The following is a 16,933-nucleotide window of genomic DNA, read 5'->3' as shown; positions in this document are numbered from 1 at the left end:
TATTGGAGGTGTGAGTGTGTTCAATGGAAGCAAAATGTCAACAAGAGAACAAGTAAAATATGAATAAAGCTAAAATCTGGTCATAGTGTTTAGAATAACTGGGATAAAAGACACAAACCTGTGACTCTGTCTGACCTGGTTTGTTTTCTCAACAGCAAACCACAACATGTTGATCATCCTTGTTGATGTGGCTATCCTTGGTCTCCTTGGTCTTGTATGCGTGACAGGATTCTGTCTTTACAAAATGGAGAACAGTAAGAGACAGATATTTTATCTTTGATTTCTTGTATTTTGATGATTGCCATTTGCCCTGATAAAAATAAACTTGATGTAGTCATTAAAGGTGTTTAAAAACATAATATACAAATTAGTCAGTGACATGATATGTAGCTGTAAGTTATGCATGGTTTCAGAGCAAAACATAAAGGTAGGCTCAATCAGAATACCCTCATAGAGTCAGGACTCTTTAGCCAAAGTGGAAGTGCATCAGCGGACGCCATGATCAATGTTGTCTGAAAAGTGCAGTCAGTGAGGAAGGAGGTAGGGAAGGAGCCTGTATGCTTCCTCCTGCGACTAGTTTTGCCTAGGAACCTCGCCAACGTCCTTTATCAGCGCTAAGAAGCTCTAACGGATCCTATAATCCTTCACACAGCCCCCTCATGAAAATCACAGAAAATGTCTGCAGAAATGATAAATTCTGACTGTTGACCCCATGAAAGGTGAAGGAACAGGAGCTTAAACCAGGAGCGAGACATTATTATTAGGGATATGCGGATTGAGCCATAGAGTTGGCGATTTATTTCCTGAAGACCAGTTAGCGAAGACCAATTGGTCAGAGTTGTTTACAGGTCTGCAGCTGCCACAAGGAAGAATTTCAGAATCCATAATGTATTAACTACTTTCAGGATGAAAGGACCATTTTACCAAGTAGAACACAAAAAATTTCTGAACAGGATTACCAACTATAGCTTTAATCTAAAGAGTCCTTAAACATCTGAGCTATACAGGCTGCTGTTTGCTGGATATTAGCAGTTATCTAGTTATACAGTTATAAAAGTAAAGTTCTTTAAAGTACTTTTTACTTTCATAAAAGTAGAAAATGTCAGTTAATCACCATTAATTCTATTTTCCAGTTTTTAACAAAGAGATTATTCAGCACATAGAGGCAGAAGACAAACTGATAATTTCTAACTGTAAAAATAAAAACATAACAGAAAAACCCAGAATAACTAATTCTGCTTACCTAATATGTTATTGGTCCATATATTGATATTCTGTTGCTTACCTGGTAATTGACACTAATTAAAGGATTCTGATTTTCAGACAGGCTAACTTCTTATCTTCTTTTTTAAGGCATGTAAGCTAAAACTATATGTAGATGTTTAAAATTGTTTTTCATTTGAACTGAATATCCATTGAATTTAGCTTTGAGGTCTGTGAAATATTTGTTTCGATGTATTTTGATAAAAAAAAATGCTCACTGGGTTTTATCTGTAAAAAAGCTGAAGTGAAAGGATTTATTTGAGGGAAGATCTAATGTTGGGTTTTTGTCTGTTTCAGCCAAGCGTCCACCTTCTCGTAAGTACAGCCACCCACTGCTCTGATCTGTTTTTATTAGTTCTGCATTTTCTAAAAGTGTTTTTGTTTTATGTTGATTCAGATTTTTTCAGAATACTCTATCCATTGTACCTCAGTTCATACATTTATTCATATGCTTTTTACTGTTCCAGCTGTGGATAACTTTAGACCCCCAGAGGAGACCAAGTTTCTTCCAGAAGCCTGAAGAAACAGAAATAGACGAACACAGAGATGTGAGCTCATTAATGTTGAACAAAGCTGTTAGTAATAAACACATATTTTAAAATGGATGAATATTGAAAAGCTATACAACAGCGTTCAAATGCTGTTAAGTCTCATGGGAATGATATTGATATTTTTCTTGTCTGTAAAAAATTTTCACATTGTTTTTAAACACATATATATTATGTATTATTATATTAATTGATTAATTAATACATAATAATTATTATTACAAGACAGAAAATTACATTAACAGACTTACCTTATACATTTCTGAAATATATTGCTAAAATGGTGCATTTTACTATTCTTTTAAAAGAAAACATTTGCTTGCCGGTAAAGAGAACATTGCACATGGATCAGATTTAAATGGAAGATACAACAATTGGAGATGTTAAATAATGTACTGATACTAAGTGGCGTTTAACTTGGTCTGATCTGATTGTATACCATTACATCTGTCTAGTTGTCAGACGTTAAGTACAACAACTGGATTCGATTTTGCATAACAGGAATGATCAAATATCTAGATTAATATATTGCTTTAATGTTCACCTAATTCTTTCATTAATACTTTGTCATGGGTTAAATTATGAATTTTCTCCCACATGTTTTTGTATTGAAGTATTTATTGTTTACTTTGTCTTTCATTTTATTTGCTGTCCCTTAGCGAATGACATGAGCCATGTTAGGTAGATTGGTCCCTCCTTCATGAATCACAAGCATTGAGGTAATCATGTAATTTTTGTGCCGTGATCTTGAGGCTTCATTTACAGAAATGTGCAATTTGATATTCCTGAGAATAAAATTGTACAAATAGACAATAATACAATGTGATTGTAACATATGATAGACCACAAACTTCTCAGCAGGGGTGTGATAGCCCTCACAGCTCTTGGAAAGACGTTGTTTCTGAGTTTATTAGTTCTGGATTTGGTATCGCTCACCTTCCGGAATCGTTCAGTATAGACTGAGTCCAAGTCCTGCGGACAGAATCCCACAATCCCCTGCGCTGTCCTCACCACCAATGCTAAGTCCTTCCCCTCCTGGACTGTGCAGCTGCCATACCTCACAGTTATGCTGATACATAAAACACTCTCTATTGTAGCTCTATTGAAGTTCTTTAGCAGTTTAGTGGGAAGTCCAGATCTTTTCAGTTTCCTGAGGAAGAAGAGCTATTGTTGGGCCTTCTTCACCAGGTGAGAGGTGTTCACAGTCCAGGAGAGGTCTGAGGAGAAATGAATGCCCAGGAACCTGATGCTCTCCACTACCTCCCTGTGTATGTAGAGAGGAGCGTGTTCAGTCCTCCTGGACCTCCTGTAGTCTATTATTATCTCCTTAGGTTTACAGGTGATCAGGACCAGGAGAGATTCTCCCTGTAGGCAGGGGCAGATTTAGGAAATTGGGGGCCCTACACTGTAAAAAAAAATCTGTTGTTTTTACGGAAAAAAACTGGCAGCTGTGGTTGCCAGAATAATCCCGTAGAAAATACTACAAAAATGTTAACAACATTACGGAACAACTTGTACATTTTACTGGGATTTAATGTACAATAAATGATGACTAAATGTACATTTTGCAGTTATTCAATGTACAATAAGCAGTTTTAGGATGTGAAATTTACAAGTTGTTTTGTAATGTTGTTTACATTTGTACTGTATTTTTAACGGGATTATTCTGGCAACCACAGCTGCCAGTTTTTTTCCGTAAAAACAACAGATTTCTTTTTTAAAGATGTTTACATTTGTACTGTATTTTTAACGGGATTATTCTGGCAACCACAGCTGCCAGTTTTTTTCCGTAAAAACAACAGATTTCTTTTTTAAAGATGTTTACATTTGTATTGTATTTTTAACGGGATTATTCTGGCAACCACAGCTGCCAGTTTTTTTCCGTAAAAACAACAGATTTCTTTTTTTAAAGATGTTTACATTTGTACTGTATTTTTAACAAAAAAAAAAAAAAAAATATATATATATATATATATATATATATATATATATATATATATATATATATATATATATATATTACAGTCTATCTACATTGCTTCAAATTACTTCTAAATGAAAAGTCAGGCTGTAACAAACCACTCGTCAGACATTATACAATTCACAATAATGCAAATTTATTGTTGAAAAAATAATGAGAAAGACATCATTAAAGTGTGTGTGTGTGTGGTTGCACTTGTGTTTGTGAGAGAGAGGAATTATGAGTGAGGTGTGGTAGTGAGTGAGTGAATAAATGTGAACCTTGTTAATAGCGAGCCATGAAAAAAGGTGATATAGGTGTTCATCGGCTCCATCACTTTGAAGGAACACCTAGGGGAATAGAGAAGAGAAACAAACACAATAATCTCCATTAGTTTCATTAGTAAAGTCAGTCAATAATCAAGGGCAGCAGTAGCACTAGCACACATACCTTTTTAAATAGCTCGCCATTCATGGAGAGCTTGTGAATCATGGTAAAGGCTTGATTAACATGCAACTGCATTGCTTCTAGAAGAACATCTAGAGAAACATGGGTGTTCACTGTCGCGGCCACTTGAAGGAACAACTAATGGAATAGAGGAGAGACAGAAACACATATTCTCCATTAGTTTCATTAGTAAAGTCAGTCAATAATCAAGGACAACAGTAGCATTAGCACACGTACATTGAACACGTGGGAATTATGTACAGTGCATCCTGAAAGTATTCACACCCCTCTCAATGTTTCAGCATTTGTTGCATTGCATCTCCTTCAGTCAAATAAGTTCATTTTTTTTCTCCTTGGTCTAGACTCAGTGAACCATAACGACAGCAAGAGTGTTATTGAGTGTTATAACATAGGGTGTGAATACTTATGCCCATGTGGATATTTCAGTTTTTTAACGATTTGCAAAAACTTCTACAATTCTGTATTTTGCTGTCATTATGGGGCATTAAAATTAACTTATTTGACTGAAGGAGATGACTGCAATGCAACAAATGCTGAAACATTGACAGGGGTGTGAATACTCTCTGGATGCACTGAACATAATTCCCACGTGTTCATTCATAGTTTTGATGCCTTCAACGAGAATCTTCAATGGAAATAGACATGGTAATAAAGGAAACATTGATTGAGAAGGTGTGTCCAAACTTTTGGCCTGTACTGTACCTTTTCAAACAGCTCGCCATTCATGGTTGAAAAGGTCATGAATCAAGTTACAGAAGCTTAGATTAACATGCAACTGCATTGCTTCCAGAAGAACATCTAGAAACATGGGTGTTCACTGTCGCGGCCACTTGAAGGAACAACTAATGGAATAGAGAAGAGACAGAAACACATATTCTCCATTAGTTTCATTAGTAAAGTCAGTCAATAATCAAGGACAACAGTAGCATTAGCACACGTACATTGAACACGTGGGAATTATGTACAGTGCATCCTGAAAGTATTCACACCCCTCTCAATGTTTCAGCATTTGTTGCATTGCATCTCCTTCAGTCAAATAAGTTCATTTTTTTTCTCCTTGGTCTAGACTCAGTGAACCATAACGACAGCAAGAGTGTTATTGAGTGTTATAACATAGGGTGTGAATACTTATGCCCATGTGGATATTTCAGTTTTTTAACGATTTGCAAAAACTTCTACAATTCTGTATTTTGCTGTCATTATGGGGCATTAAAATTAACTTATTTGACTGAAGGAGATGACTGCAATGCAACAAATGCTGAAACATTGACAGGGGTGTGAATACTCTCTGGATGCACTGAACATAATTCCCACGTGTTCATTCATAGTTTTGATGCCTTCAACGAGAATCTTCAATGGAAATAGACATGGTAATAAAGGAAACATTGATTGAGAAGGTGTGTCCAAACTTTTGGCCTGTACTGTACCTTTTCAAACAGCTCGCCATTCATGGTTGAAAAGGTCATGAATCAAGTTACAGAAGCTTAGATTAACATGCAACTGCATTGCTTCCAGAAGAACATCTAGAAACATGGGTGTTCACTGTCGCGGCCACTTGAAGGAACAACTAATGGAATAGAGAAGAGACAGAAACACATATTCTCCATTAGTTTCATTAGTAAAGTCAGTCAATAATCAAGGGCAGCAGTAGCACTAGCACACATACCTTTTTAAATAGCTCGCCATTCATGGAGAGCTTGTGAATCATGGTAAAGGCTTGATTAACATGCAACTGCATTGCTTCTAGAAGAACATCTAGAGAAACATGGGTGTTCACTGTCGCGGCCACTTGAAGGAACAACTAATGGAATAGAGAAGAGACAGAAACACATATTCTCCATTAGTTTCATTAGTAAAGTCAGTCAATAATCAAGGACAGCAGTAGCATTAGCACTAGCACACATACCTTTTTAAATAGCTCGCCATTCATGGTCTGAGAGGTCCTGAATCAAAGTAAGGACTCTTGGATTCACATGGAGCCGTTTTGTTTTTGTTTGTTCCACTTTTGTCCCCTTCTCCGGATTAATAGAGAAGAAACATCTAGGTTAACTGAAGAGAGAAGAAACACATACTACTATAAATGATACAACCATCTCAACTAGTCAAATCAGTACAAAGGGAAAGACAAAAAAGGTGAGAATACGGGTTACAGTTTTCCATTAATTAAAGTTTAAGGGAGCTAAGGGGCCAACCGTGAACCCCCCACATAATCCAACTTTTAAAAAAAAATATATTTTTTTTAAAGGTCCCATCATGCTTAACATGAATTAAAATGTTTACATTGAAAATTTTGCACTACATGTTTCAGGTAGTCAGTGTATTTCCAAACATTGCAAATTGCATTGCACCTTCCCCTAGCTCACGGAGAGTCATGTTTCTGTAATGTGTTTCCATTGCATTTTCAATGTATGGAAAGACATTGACTACCTGAAACATGTAGTGCAACCCAAAATGTTCAGTGTTAACATTCTGATTTATGCTCAGCATGGTCAGACTTTTAAAAGAAAGTTGGTTCCTTTGAATTATGGGAGAGTGAACCTTAAGGCCTATAGACATTAGACACTACACTCTGTCTATTGACATATCAACGTCTTTTTTTTTCCCTCTTGATGACAGACACCTTTGGTATAATGTATAGATTCCTAAGTTAAAGGACAACTTCGGTCAATTTCAACAAGAGCTCTATTGCTCATGCTACTTGAGACTTGCCAGGACTGAAGACGTGAGAAATTTTGGTCTAAATCCTATAGGTTTCCTTGAACAGAGAATTAGCACTGACAGCTAATCCATGGGGGCATAACTTTAAATTGTGAATTTAACACTCCAAATGTCAACCTCAAAGCTATGCAACACCAGCCGACACAATACAACACAACACTGTAATGTGTATGACTAGAAATGCTTAAAAAGTAGTTAAAAACAGTGTGTTTGTGCAAGCAGCCATATACAAAATTTAAACAAATGATATGATAAAACACAGTGTAAAGTTCTGCCCCCATGGGTTAGCTATCAGAGCTAATTCTCTGTTCAAATAAACCTATACAAGTTGGACCAAAATGTTTTGCGTCTTCAGTACTGGCAAGTCTCGAGTAGCTTCAGCAATAGAGCTCTTGTTGAAATGGACCGAAGTTGTCCTTTGAGCAGAACATGTCATTTTGCCCATGAAATGAAATCGTTTTTGCTAAAAAAAAATACTCAGGCAATTAGTTTGACAACGTGTCAACATTATTTCATACATGTTATTTGATTCATTGTATTTCAGTTAGCAATGCTACAGAGCTGGTATCTTGACTAAGATGGTGGTGGCGATGGGGTAAAAGAACTTGGTTATCATTCCAGTAGCCACAGAAGTCAGGGGTTGGAGCTAGCCCCTAGCAAGGCACTTAACCCCATGTTGCTCTAGGGGAGAATGGCCCTGTAGGTATTTGTATGCACGTTGCTTTGGATAAAAGCCTGAGCCAAATGACTAAATAAATAGAACAAAACAATTGTACAAATTTACTTTTAAAGTAAATGTGCTTTGACAACCTGCCACAGGACACTTTACAGATCTTCCCTCCACTAAATGTTTTTTTAAGTGTACAAGAAGTTCCTGCACAGTCTGAAATCGGTCTGAACACAGTGACATGGCGCAAATAAAACTTGATATAATGGCTGTGTTAGCATTAGCAAACGGCGCTGGGACATTGTGCTTTCGATAGAAGTGACACTTAAAAGATGCATATGTACAAAATGTCTGCCTGCAGTCAGTACTCTCACACTTGAACACGCAGCGTGGTTCGTTTTTATGAACCCTACAATGCAACACATAAGCCTTTAAGGTGTGCAATGTTCTCCCGCAAAAATGACAATGAATCATGGCGCGGGGAGCTAGAAACTGGCAAAATAGCTATTAGCTGCTAGCAGCCAGTATCAATGTGAAGTTGTCAGTTGTCCGCCTATGAGCCAGTGAAATCAATAAAAACGCGCCGTTTTGTTTCACAAAATTGTCTTTTGACTTAACCTGATGCTCGAACCAGAGACATTACTTACTCAAACTTGGTGTCTGTTAAGTGCCACTGCCAGAGAGCCGAACACGCACGTGTACCAACCTAGCTAGTAACTGTGTGGTGGGACGTTGACGCTGAAGCAGCGCAACTACAGCCTGTGAATGGGCGGAGCTAACATTTGAACCAAAATGATTTTATATTCTCCTGCAAAGAACAAAGTTTTTGTAAAATAAACTATTCTACATAGCAGGAATAAACAGAAAATAAAACTGTTTACTTACCAATAGTTGGTTCCATGAAAAATTCCAATATATGTAGAGCAGCAGCACCAGATGGCCATGGTTTGATTCTTCTTCTTCCTCTTTATGAATTTTTCTGGCGGTTGGCACGCAACGAAACGGTGCATTACCGCCACCAACTGGTTTGGAGTGTGGGTCACCATGGTTTGATTCCGCTGCGTTTTCCATTCAAATATCATCATGGATAGGCATCCCGTGTTAACTAGACCTACATAAAGCTTCCCTTTCCTAATTTATTCTAAAAAAAAGTATTGTCTTTTAAACACATTAACAGTTTTATTTGGTTTAGAGTTTTACGAAATGGTAAACGAAATTAGGTTAGGGATCAGACGAAGCGCAGCCCAAAGACCCCTTATGATGAGTACCATTAATGGACTCAGTGCTCCCTGCCTGTGGGATTCCAGAGGCAGCTGATGGGTATCGGCAGTCCAAGCGACATGCGGCTCGGGCGGTTGCCGAGGCAAAAACTCGTTTTATGAAATGTGCCAATGAGCCTAGGCTACTGACTTTTTTTTAACAGGGCAATGGTGTAATTTTAACTGTATGACTTTTTTTTGGCATTACAGTTTATTTGTGTTTAAATTACATTAATTTGTAAATTATACAAAAAATTCTGATCTATTCAACATATTCTTACTGTAAAATGAACAGTTGTATTTGGTTAGGAGTTTTACAGTTTATCATTGTAAATTACACAATGCTTCATTGTTTTTGCATCTACAGTTTTTTTATGTCATGATTTTACAGGAATTCACTGTTAATTCTACGGATATTATTTACAGTGTAGGCAAAGAAAAGCATGGGGCCCGCTGAATTGTGAAGACAACACATAAAACAGACCCATTATACAGAAACAAAAATTTTAATAGAATAGACAGACATTATTTTTTTCTACCTTTTGTCCCTCCCTACCTTTTGTCCCGCCCACAAGGGGCGACGTGGCACAGAGGTTAGGGAGTTCGTCTTGCAATTGGCGGGTTGCCGGTTCGATCCCCAGCACTGACTGTCTCTGTCGTGTCCTTGGGCAAGACACTTCACCCACACTGCCTGCTGGTGGTGGTCAGAGGGCCTGGTGGCGCCGGTGCATGGCAGCCTCGCCTCTGTCAGTCTGCCCCAGGGCAGCTGTGGCTACAAACATAGCTCACCACCGTCAGGGTGTGAATGGCTGAATGACTGATTGTGGTGTGAAGCGCTTTGGAGGTCGTTAAGACTAGTTAAAAGCACTATACAAGTACAAGCCATTTACCATTCCTTGTTGTTTTCCTCTATGTTTTCTTTTGTCCCTTTTTCTAGTAGACAAGCCATTATCTACTTATCTGTTCTCCATTTTTCATTTGAATGAAATAATAGCTGGAAGTAAATCTGTGCCCGTCAACGTTTCTTGGCAAGATCCTGTTCTTCACCTGGAGCAGTCCTCTCAGTACTATTGAGCAGCGTGGACGATCAGACAGCTGATTGGCCAGATCTGGGTCATCTTCAGGAAGTACACTGTGCTGACTGCTTACCAGCAGAGTGGATGATGCTGGATTCTCTCAGTCTGGTGGAACAACATCATTATCAAAGCCTGGCAGGATAATCGGGGCCCCCAGGAACTTGGGGGTCCTAGGCAACTGCTTAGTTTCGCCTAATGGTAAATCCGCCCCTGCCTGTAGGCGATGCCATCCCAGCTGTCCAGGCCAGCAGGGATGGCATCCTTGATGGACTTTTGGAGGATCTTCTGGAAGCACTTCATGATGACGGGGATCAAAGCAATGGGATGATAGTCACTGAGGCAGGTAATGGTGAGTTTTTTGGGGATAGGCAAGAAAACGGAGTATTTCAGATAGGCAAGAACTGTGGAGAGATGTAGGGAGAGGTTAAATCTAAATGTATATTTCTGTAAACGAAGCCTAAAATCATCCTTGCTCAATAATCACAGTAGTACCTCATTATCTTGATCTGTGACTTTCCTGAACGCTCAAAAAAAGTAACCCTTGTTCATTGTATGTCTATTTGTCAGTTTTTTGCCTTCTTTATGTGTAATGTGAAACCAAGTGGCCAAAGAGAAATTTTACCACGTTGACAAATAAAATGCTCTTGATTCTTGATTTTTTGTGGGCTCAACTTTGTTAGTATTACCTTTCTCGATCCATAAATTCCTTGTGAAATTAACTAATTTCCATAAACAAACTTGTGTTGTATTGGAATCAGACTTTTAAACACAACTTTTCATCTCACAGCTGTATTCTTGAAACAATGTGTATGAACTACGCAAAGACTTATTACTCTTATGAGGTCTTTATGGCAAAATTTGGTGATCATACTTCATGACATTGAAATGCTGATCAAATGTATTCCTTTTCCTATCAGTGTTGTTTCTATAGCACAGAGCATACTAACAGTTACTTCTTTACCCATAACAGTTAGCTCTTCTAGTATTTCTGGTATCCCAGATGAGAGATGTAAAAATACTTGTATCAAAAAATCAGCTTGTGCCTTTGATCACTCCTTTATGTAGACATTGATGGACTCTCCTGGAATGTTTGATGGTCCTTGTTCAATGTTAACAGCATAATTTATCTCCAGAAAAGCACTAAAATATGACTCGCAAATAAAAATAAAATAAAAAATTTAGTGTAATGTTGAAACAAGCTGGGATCAGTTATAGAAGTTCTTTGTTTCACATTTTAGCTCTTATTTAGTTTTTAAATCTGTTAAATACTGTAGCAACAACTTTTATTAGAATGAGAGGATAAACAATACCACTGTCGCCCCAGACATACACACAAGATTAATCTATGCCAAAAAAAAGCTAAATTTTAAGTTAAGCTGTATGGTACAAGAGAGAGACTTAACAGAAGGAAAAATACTGTGTGATTATTAATAGATAATAAGGCATATTTTGATAAATACTAGCTGTTCAAGTAAAATAAAGACAACAAATAATTGATAATCTGCAGAACAATGTAGAAAACTGTTATTTGAATCAATATACAAACAAACACTCTCTGAGAAGCTAAAACGTGTGCAAATAGCCAGTAGCACATGAAAAAATGTAAATTCATGTAGATTCACGATCAGATCAGAACCCATGGAGATATTAGCATTTTATAAACACTTATTGAGTTTATTCTGAGAAACTGAGATTATAAAGCCTAATAGGAGCTGGGAAGAAGGAGAACACAATGTATCTAAATATTTGAACAGATAACTTTATTAATAAAGTGGAAATAAATACAATAAATTCTTAATAAACTATAATCTGGCTCTTGTCGAACATTTGCTGGTACATGAAATATTTTTTTGTAAGCGGTTATTCCAACCTGCAATTTTTATGGTTGAAATTTTTTTTATATAAACAAGCAATAAATTAACTGTTTACTGATAGTCTTCAATATAGTTTTGTGGTATTTTTTTTTATCTTACAATACTGTATTTCTCCAATTTATTAGATAATCTGTTTGGTTTGTAAAGCTGGAGGATTTCCACTCATGATTAATTTCTGATTCAGTTTGTTGAAAAATCTTGAAGTTTAAGAGTTTTAATTACTGTCAGCACAACATTGTGAGCAATCTGTCTGTCCTGATGTCCACAGAGCGATGTTCTGTACATGAAAACTATATTTATAAATTTCACAGGTAAAACAATCAATATTAGAGACACAACTAACATCATGAACCATAACAAACTAAAAGTAGTAAAATATGACTGAACATGAAGGAAAAAAAACTACAGGTTTTAGAAGCTCAGAGTGTCATTTTGATCAGGAACAGATTTTTTCACCAAGTCATCAGGTTAATTGTTGCTGCAAACACAGATGAAGATCAGCTGAAAGGTTCCTGACTGAGAGGAGCTGACCGAGCAGAAAGATCAGAGCTACTGCTGGAGAATAGAGACTAGAAGCTGAAGCTGCAGAGTGAGAACCTGGACCTGAACGGTCCTTCAGAGAACAGAACCTCTCTGTGGGCGGTAACGTCTCCCATCAGGCTGGTCAACCAGCTGTCTGCAGATCCACACGATGGAAAACTAAATTAATGATGAGATTAACCTGTTCAGAAGTCCACAATGTTCATCTGAATCATTTTAGATTTAACTACTTTTAATCAGTTGAGATGAACTGCAGACAGGAAATCTGTACCTGATGAAGTTTCTATGGATGATTAATAAATAACTTTTATAACTTTTCTCAGCCCGTTCTGTTGGTTTCTCTCTTTCCCTCTAGGATGTCTGCACTGTTTATTACTGTCATGATTTGTCTATGTGAACCCGGACAGAGCACGCACACACAGAGCTTGTTCTATTGCAGTTTATTGAAAGTAATAAGTTGGATGATAATGACCAGAGAAAGACCCATACTGGAGATGATGGGTGCAGGAGCAGGCTGACTGGAAGAGACTGGAGAGAGATCTTGGAGAGGCTGGGCTGCTGTCAGACCAGAAGTGCAGCGAGAGACAGTTCTTGGGGTGTAGGACTGCTGGAGCACAAGGTAGCAGGCAGTCTTTAGGTGTCCACATTGTCCAGCAAATGTACGGCTGTGAGTGGGATAATGAGACTGAAGCGGTTACTGGCTATGAACAATATGGCTGTGATGGAGAAAACTGGCTGAAATGGGATGTGAAGACAAACAGATGGATCGCTGCAAAACAACAGGCTGAAATTATAACAAATGAATGGAACAATAACAGAGGTCTGCCAGCGTTGAAGAAGAACTACCTCAACCATAAATGTCCTGAGAGGCTGAAGAAGTATGTCAAATCTGGTAGGAGCTCTCTGGTGAGAACAGGTATAGTCTCATATTCTGATTTTATACATATGAATTGATTATTTGATTATTTCATTTTACTAGAAAAACCAAAAGGTAATTTTCTAACACTCATCTATGTACTGATCTCTTCACTACATTATTGACTAAATTAAATTTGTCATGATTGGAGTTTTGTTATTGGTTTGTTTTGTACTTCTTTCTATTTTACCGATTCTGTCTTAGTTTTGGTTTATCGAATTGTTTGAGTTTTGTTGTGGTCTGCTTTTGTTCTTCGTTTTATATTATCAGTCGGGGTTCTGCAAGCTTTTAGTTCAGTTCTGTTCACCTCCCTGTTTTCACCCAATCAGTTTGTCACTCCCTTGTCAGCAGTCACCAACCTATCAGTGCGGTTCTATCAGTCACTTTCCTGCCTCTGATAAGTTCCACCTGTTTTCCTGTAATTAGTTTCTACTCAATTCACCTGCTCACTCCCCTATTTGTACTTGCCTCTGTCTCCTGCACTCTGCCAGATCATTGTCTTTTGAGCCTTTTGGTGAGTCTAGTCCAGCACTCCCTGTTCTGTTTGTTTGCCTGTTGACCTGACCCAGTTAGCCTCCAGATTTCTGAGCCAGCCTGAACCCTGTACCTGATTATTCCTGCCCTGTTCTGATTGCCTGCTTTTGTTACCTGACCAGTTTCTGTTTTTGGAGTTTCTGAGTCTGCCTGATGCCTGCTTGTTTATTCTGCTCTACTGGTGTACCGACCTTGGATTGTACTCTGACCACTGAGCCTGCCTGTCCCTGTCTTACCAGACTGCCTTTAATAAACTCCTCTAAAGCTCATCTGCTTGTCTGCCCTGAATACTGGGTCCCTCTGTCTCTGGATTCATGACTAAATCACTCAGTTCTGTTTGTGTATCTGAGGCTGGTCTCCAGCTCTGAAATATTTCAAGCCATTTACTTTTTACTAGGCATGAGTAGGGATGAGTACCTTTAACAATTAAACTGATATGGTACCATAACCTGTACCTGGGAATTGGTACCAGTACTCAATGTTACCTATTTTTTGGTACTTTTGTGTTTTTGTGGTAATAAATGTTAATCAGTTGAATAAAGAAATCTCAAAATTCTATTTACAATGAATCTTGTCAATATATAACCTTGTTTAGATCTATAAATGAACCTTGATAAATAATCTATAATTTTAATTTTAATTTAATTTAAACAATTTTAATAAATTGCTAATATCCACACAGTATAAAACTAACTTTTACCTAAACAACAGCTGCCAGAGGCACACAGTGAATGAGGTGAATATGAGACTGAAACTGTGGGAATAAATTCAGGGAATTATTTTAATGCAACAGTTTCAGAGTTACATTAAAATATAATTTTTTTTATCCCACTCTTTATTCCCAGGTGAGACACATTTGCAGTGTGGGAACAGAGGCTCTGCTCTCTGTCACTTTCTGGAAAAAAGGTCGCTGGATGGGTCTGAAAGTCACTAAATATAGTGAGAAAGGCCCTAGATTGGCAGCAGTGACCAGGTGCTTCCTCAGATTAGAAGCAATCCCTCTGGCACTTTGTCTCATATCTTGCAGTGAGCGTAATCTGCATTTTGGAAAGTGGTGATTCTATCAGGCACTTTCTATCAGCCATGCTTGCTTCATTGACTGGACCAGCGGTTCTGACGTTGTTACTCTCTTGTGCTGCAATGCTGTGTTTATGTCCCGTATGGAAAATCGTCCACTCTTTCACTCCCTCAATGGTACAATGATGTGTTTAGGTACCAAAACATGGTTTGTTTGATTTCACGTGAGTAGATACTCTGTAGTACCGAAGGGATTCAGTCAGTACCTATTAAAGTACTGAATTTGGTACCCATCGCTTGGCATGGATAATTATGAACAGTTTATATTTGAACTTGCTGTCATATGACCACTGACACACAATAAATAATGTAACATATGATGGACTGTAGTTCATCGTATGTTACAATCGCACTACTGTTATAGCCTATTTACAAACTCTTATTCTCAGGAATATCAAATTTAACATTTTCATAAATTAATCCTCAAGATCACCGCAGAAAATTACCTCATTACTTTGAGATTCAGAAAGGAGGGACTAATGCATGTAACATGGCTCCAATCACTCACAAAGGGACTGATATCAGAGCTCTCTGACCCTGATACAACCTTGCATGCTCTAATGTGTGGAGGGATAAAACAAAAAAAAATTCTCCTGTAAATACTAGGCAAGGCAAATTTATTTATATAGCACAATTCAGTGCAGAGACAATGCAAAGTGTCTTACATTATTAAAATATAGGAAAATAAAACAGAATGAAAGCAAGTAGGAATAGAATGTAGAAACAAAAAAAGAACATTCAAAACAGTAAAACAGTTTAAATAGAACAGTCAAAGGCAATTCTAAATAAATGTGTTTTTAATCTTGATTTAAAGGAACTCAGGCTTTCAGCACTTTTACAGTTTTCTGGGAGTTTGTTCCAGATCAGTGGAGCATAGAAACTAAATGCTGGTTCTCCATGTCTGGTTCTGGTTCTGGTTCTGCAGAGCAGGCTGGAGCCAGAAGACCTGAGTGGTCTGGAGGGTTGATGCCCTGATAACAAGTCTGTGATGTGTTTAGGTGCTAATTCAGGGATTTATAGACTAACAGAAGGATTTTAAAGTATTTTAAAGTCTATTCTCTGACTTCAGAACTGGGTCCATGTTCTCTACGTTCTTAGTCTTAGTGAGGACTTCAGAACCGGGTCCATGTTCTCTACGTTCTTAGTCTTAGTGGAAGGACTTCAGAACCGGGTCCATGTTCTCTACGTTCTTAGTCTTAGTGAGGACTTCAGAACCGGATCCATGTTCTCTACGTTCTTAGTCTTAGTGAGGACTTCAGAACCGGGTCCATGTTCTATACGTTCTTAGTCTTAGTGGAAGGACTTCAGAACCGGGTCCATGTTCTCTACGTTCTTAGTCTTAGTGAGGACTTCAGAACCGGGTCCATGTTCTCTACGTTCTTAGTCTTAGTGGAAGGACTTCAGAACCGGGTCCATGTTCTCTACGTTCTTAGTCTTAGCGAGGACTTCAGAACCGGGTCCATGTTCTCTACGTTCTTAGTCTTAGTGAGGACTTCAGAACCGGGTCCATGTTCTCTACGTTCTTAGTCTTAGTGAAGACTTCAGAACCGGGTCCATGTTCTCTACGTTCTTAGTCTTAGTGTAAGGACTTCAGGACCGGGTCCATGTTCTCTACGTTCTTAGTCTTAGTGAGGACTTCAGAACCGGGTCCATGTTCTCTACGTTCTTAGTCTTAGTGAGGACTTCAGAACCGGGTCCATGTTCTCTACGTTCTTAGTCTTAGTGAGGACTTCAGAACCGGGTCCATGTTCTCTACGTTCTTAGTCTTAGTGGAAGGACTTCAGAACCGGGTCCATGTTCTCTACGTTCTTAGTCTTAGTGGAAGGACTTCAGAACCGGGCCCATGTTCTCTACGTTCTTAGTCTTAGTGAGGACTTCAGAACCGGGTCCATGTTCTCTACGTTCTTAGTCTTAGTGAGGACTTCAGAACCGGGTCCATGTTCTCTACGTTCTTAGTCTTAGTGGAAGGACTTTAGAACCGGGTCCATGTTCTCTACGTTCTTAGTCTTAGTGGAAGGACTTTAGAACCGGGT

At 38.1% G+C, this 16,933-nt stretch overlaps 1 long non-coding RNA gene across 2 annotated transcripts; it reads right to left on the bottom strand.

The window, feature by feature from the left end:
- Positions 1-3,906: 3,906 nt before the first annotated feature.
- Positions 3,907-8,606, bottom strand: LOC118565401. 2 transcript variants are annotated; one of them, XR_004932377.1, is made up of 7 exons: positions 8,510-8,606; positions 6,146-6,279; positions 5,906-6,040; positions 5,667-5,806; positions 4,942-5,081; positions 4,222-4,356; positions 3,907-4,121 (listed from the first exon to the last, which is right to left on the bottom strand). It is a non-coding gene; the product is annotated as an uncharacterized LOC118565401 (long non-coding RNA). The 2 variants fall into 2 exon arrangements; XR_004932376.1 differs by lacking the exon at positions 8,510-8,606 and adding an exon at positions 8,272-8,499.
- Positions 8,607-16,933: the final 8,327 nt, after the last annotated feature.

This window comes from Fundulus heteroclitus, chromosome 13, assembly GCF_011125445.2.
Source record: "Fundulus heteroclitus isolate FHET01 chromosome 13, MU-UCD_Fhet_4.1, whole genome shotgun sequence".
NCBI classification, from domain to species: domain Eukaryota; kingdom Metazoa; phylum Chordata; class Actinopteri; order Cyprinodontiformes; family Fundulidae; genus Fundulus; species Fundulus heteroclitus.
This window is presented reverse-complemented; position numbering and strand designations above follow the sequence as displayed.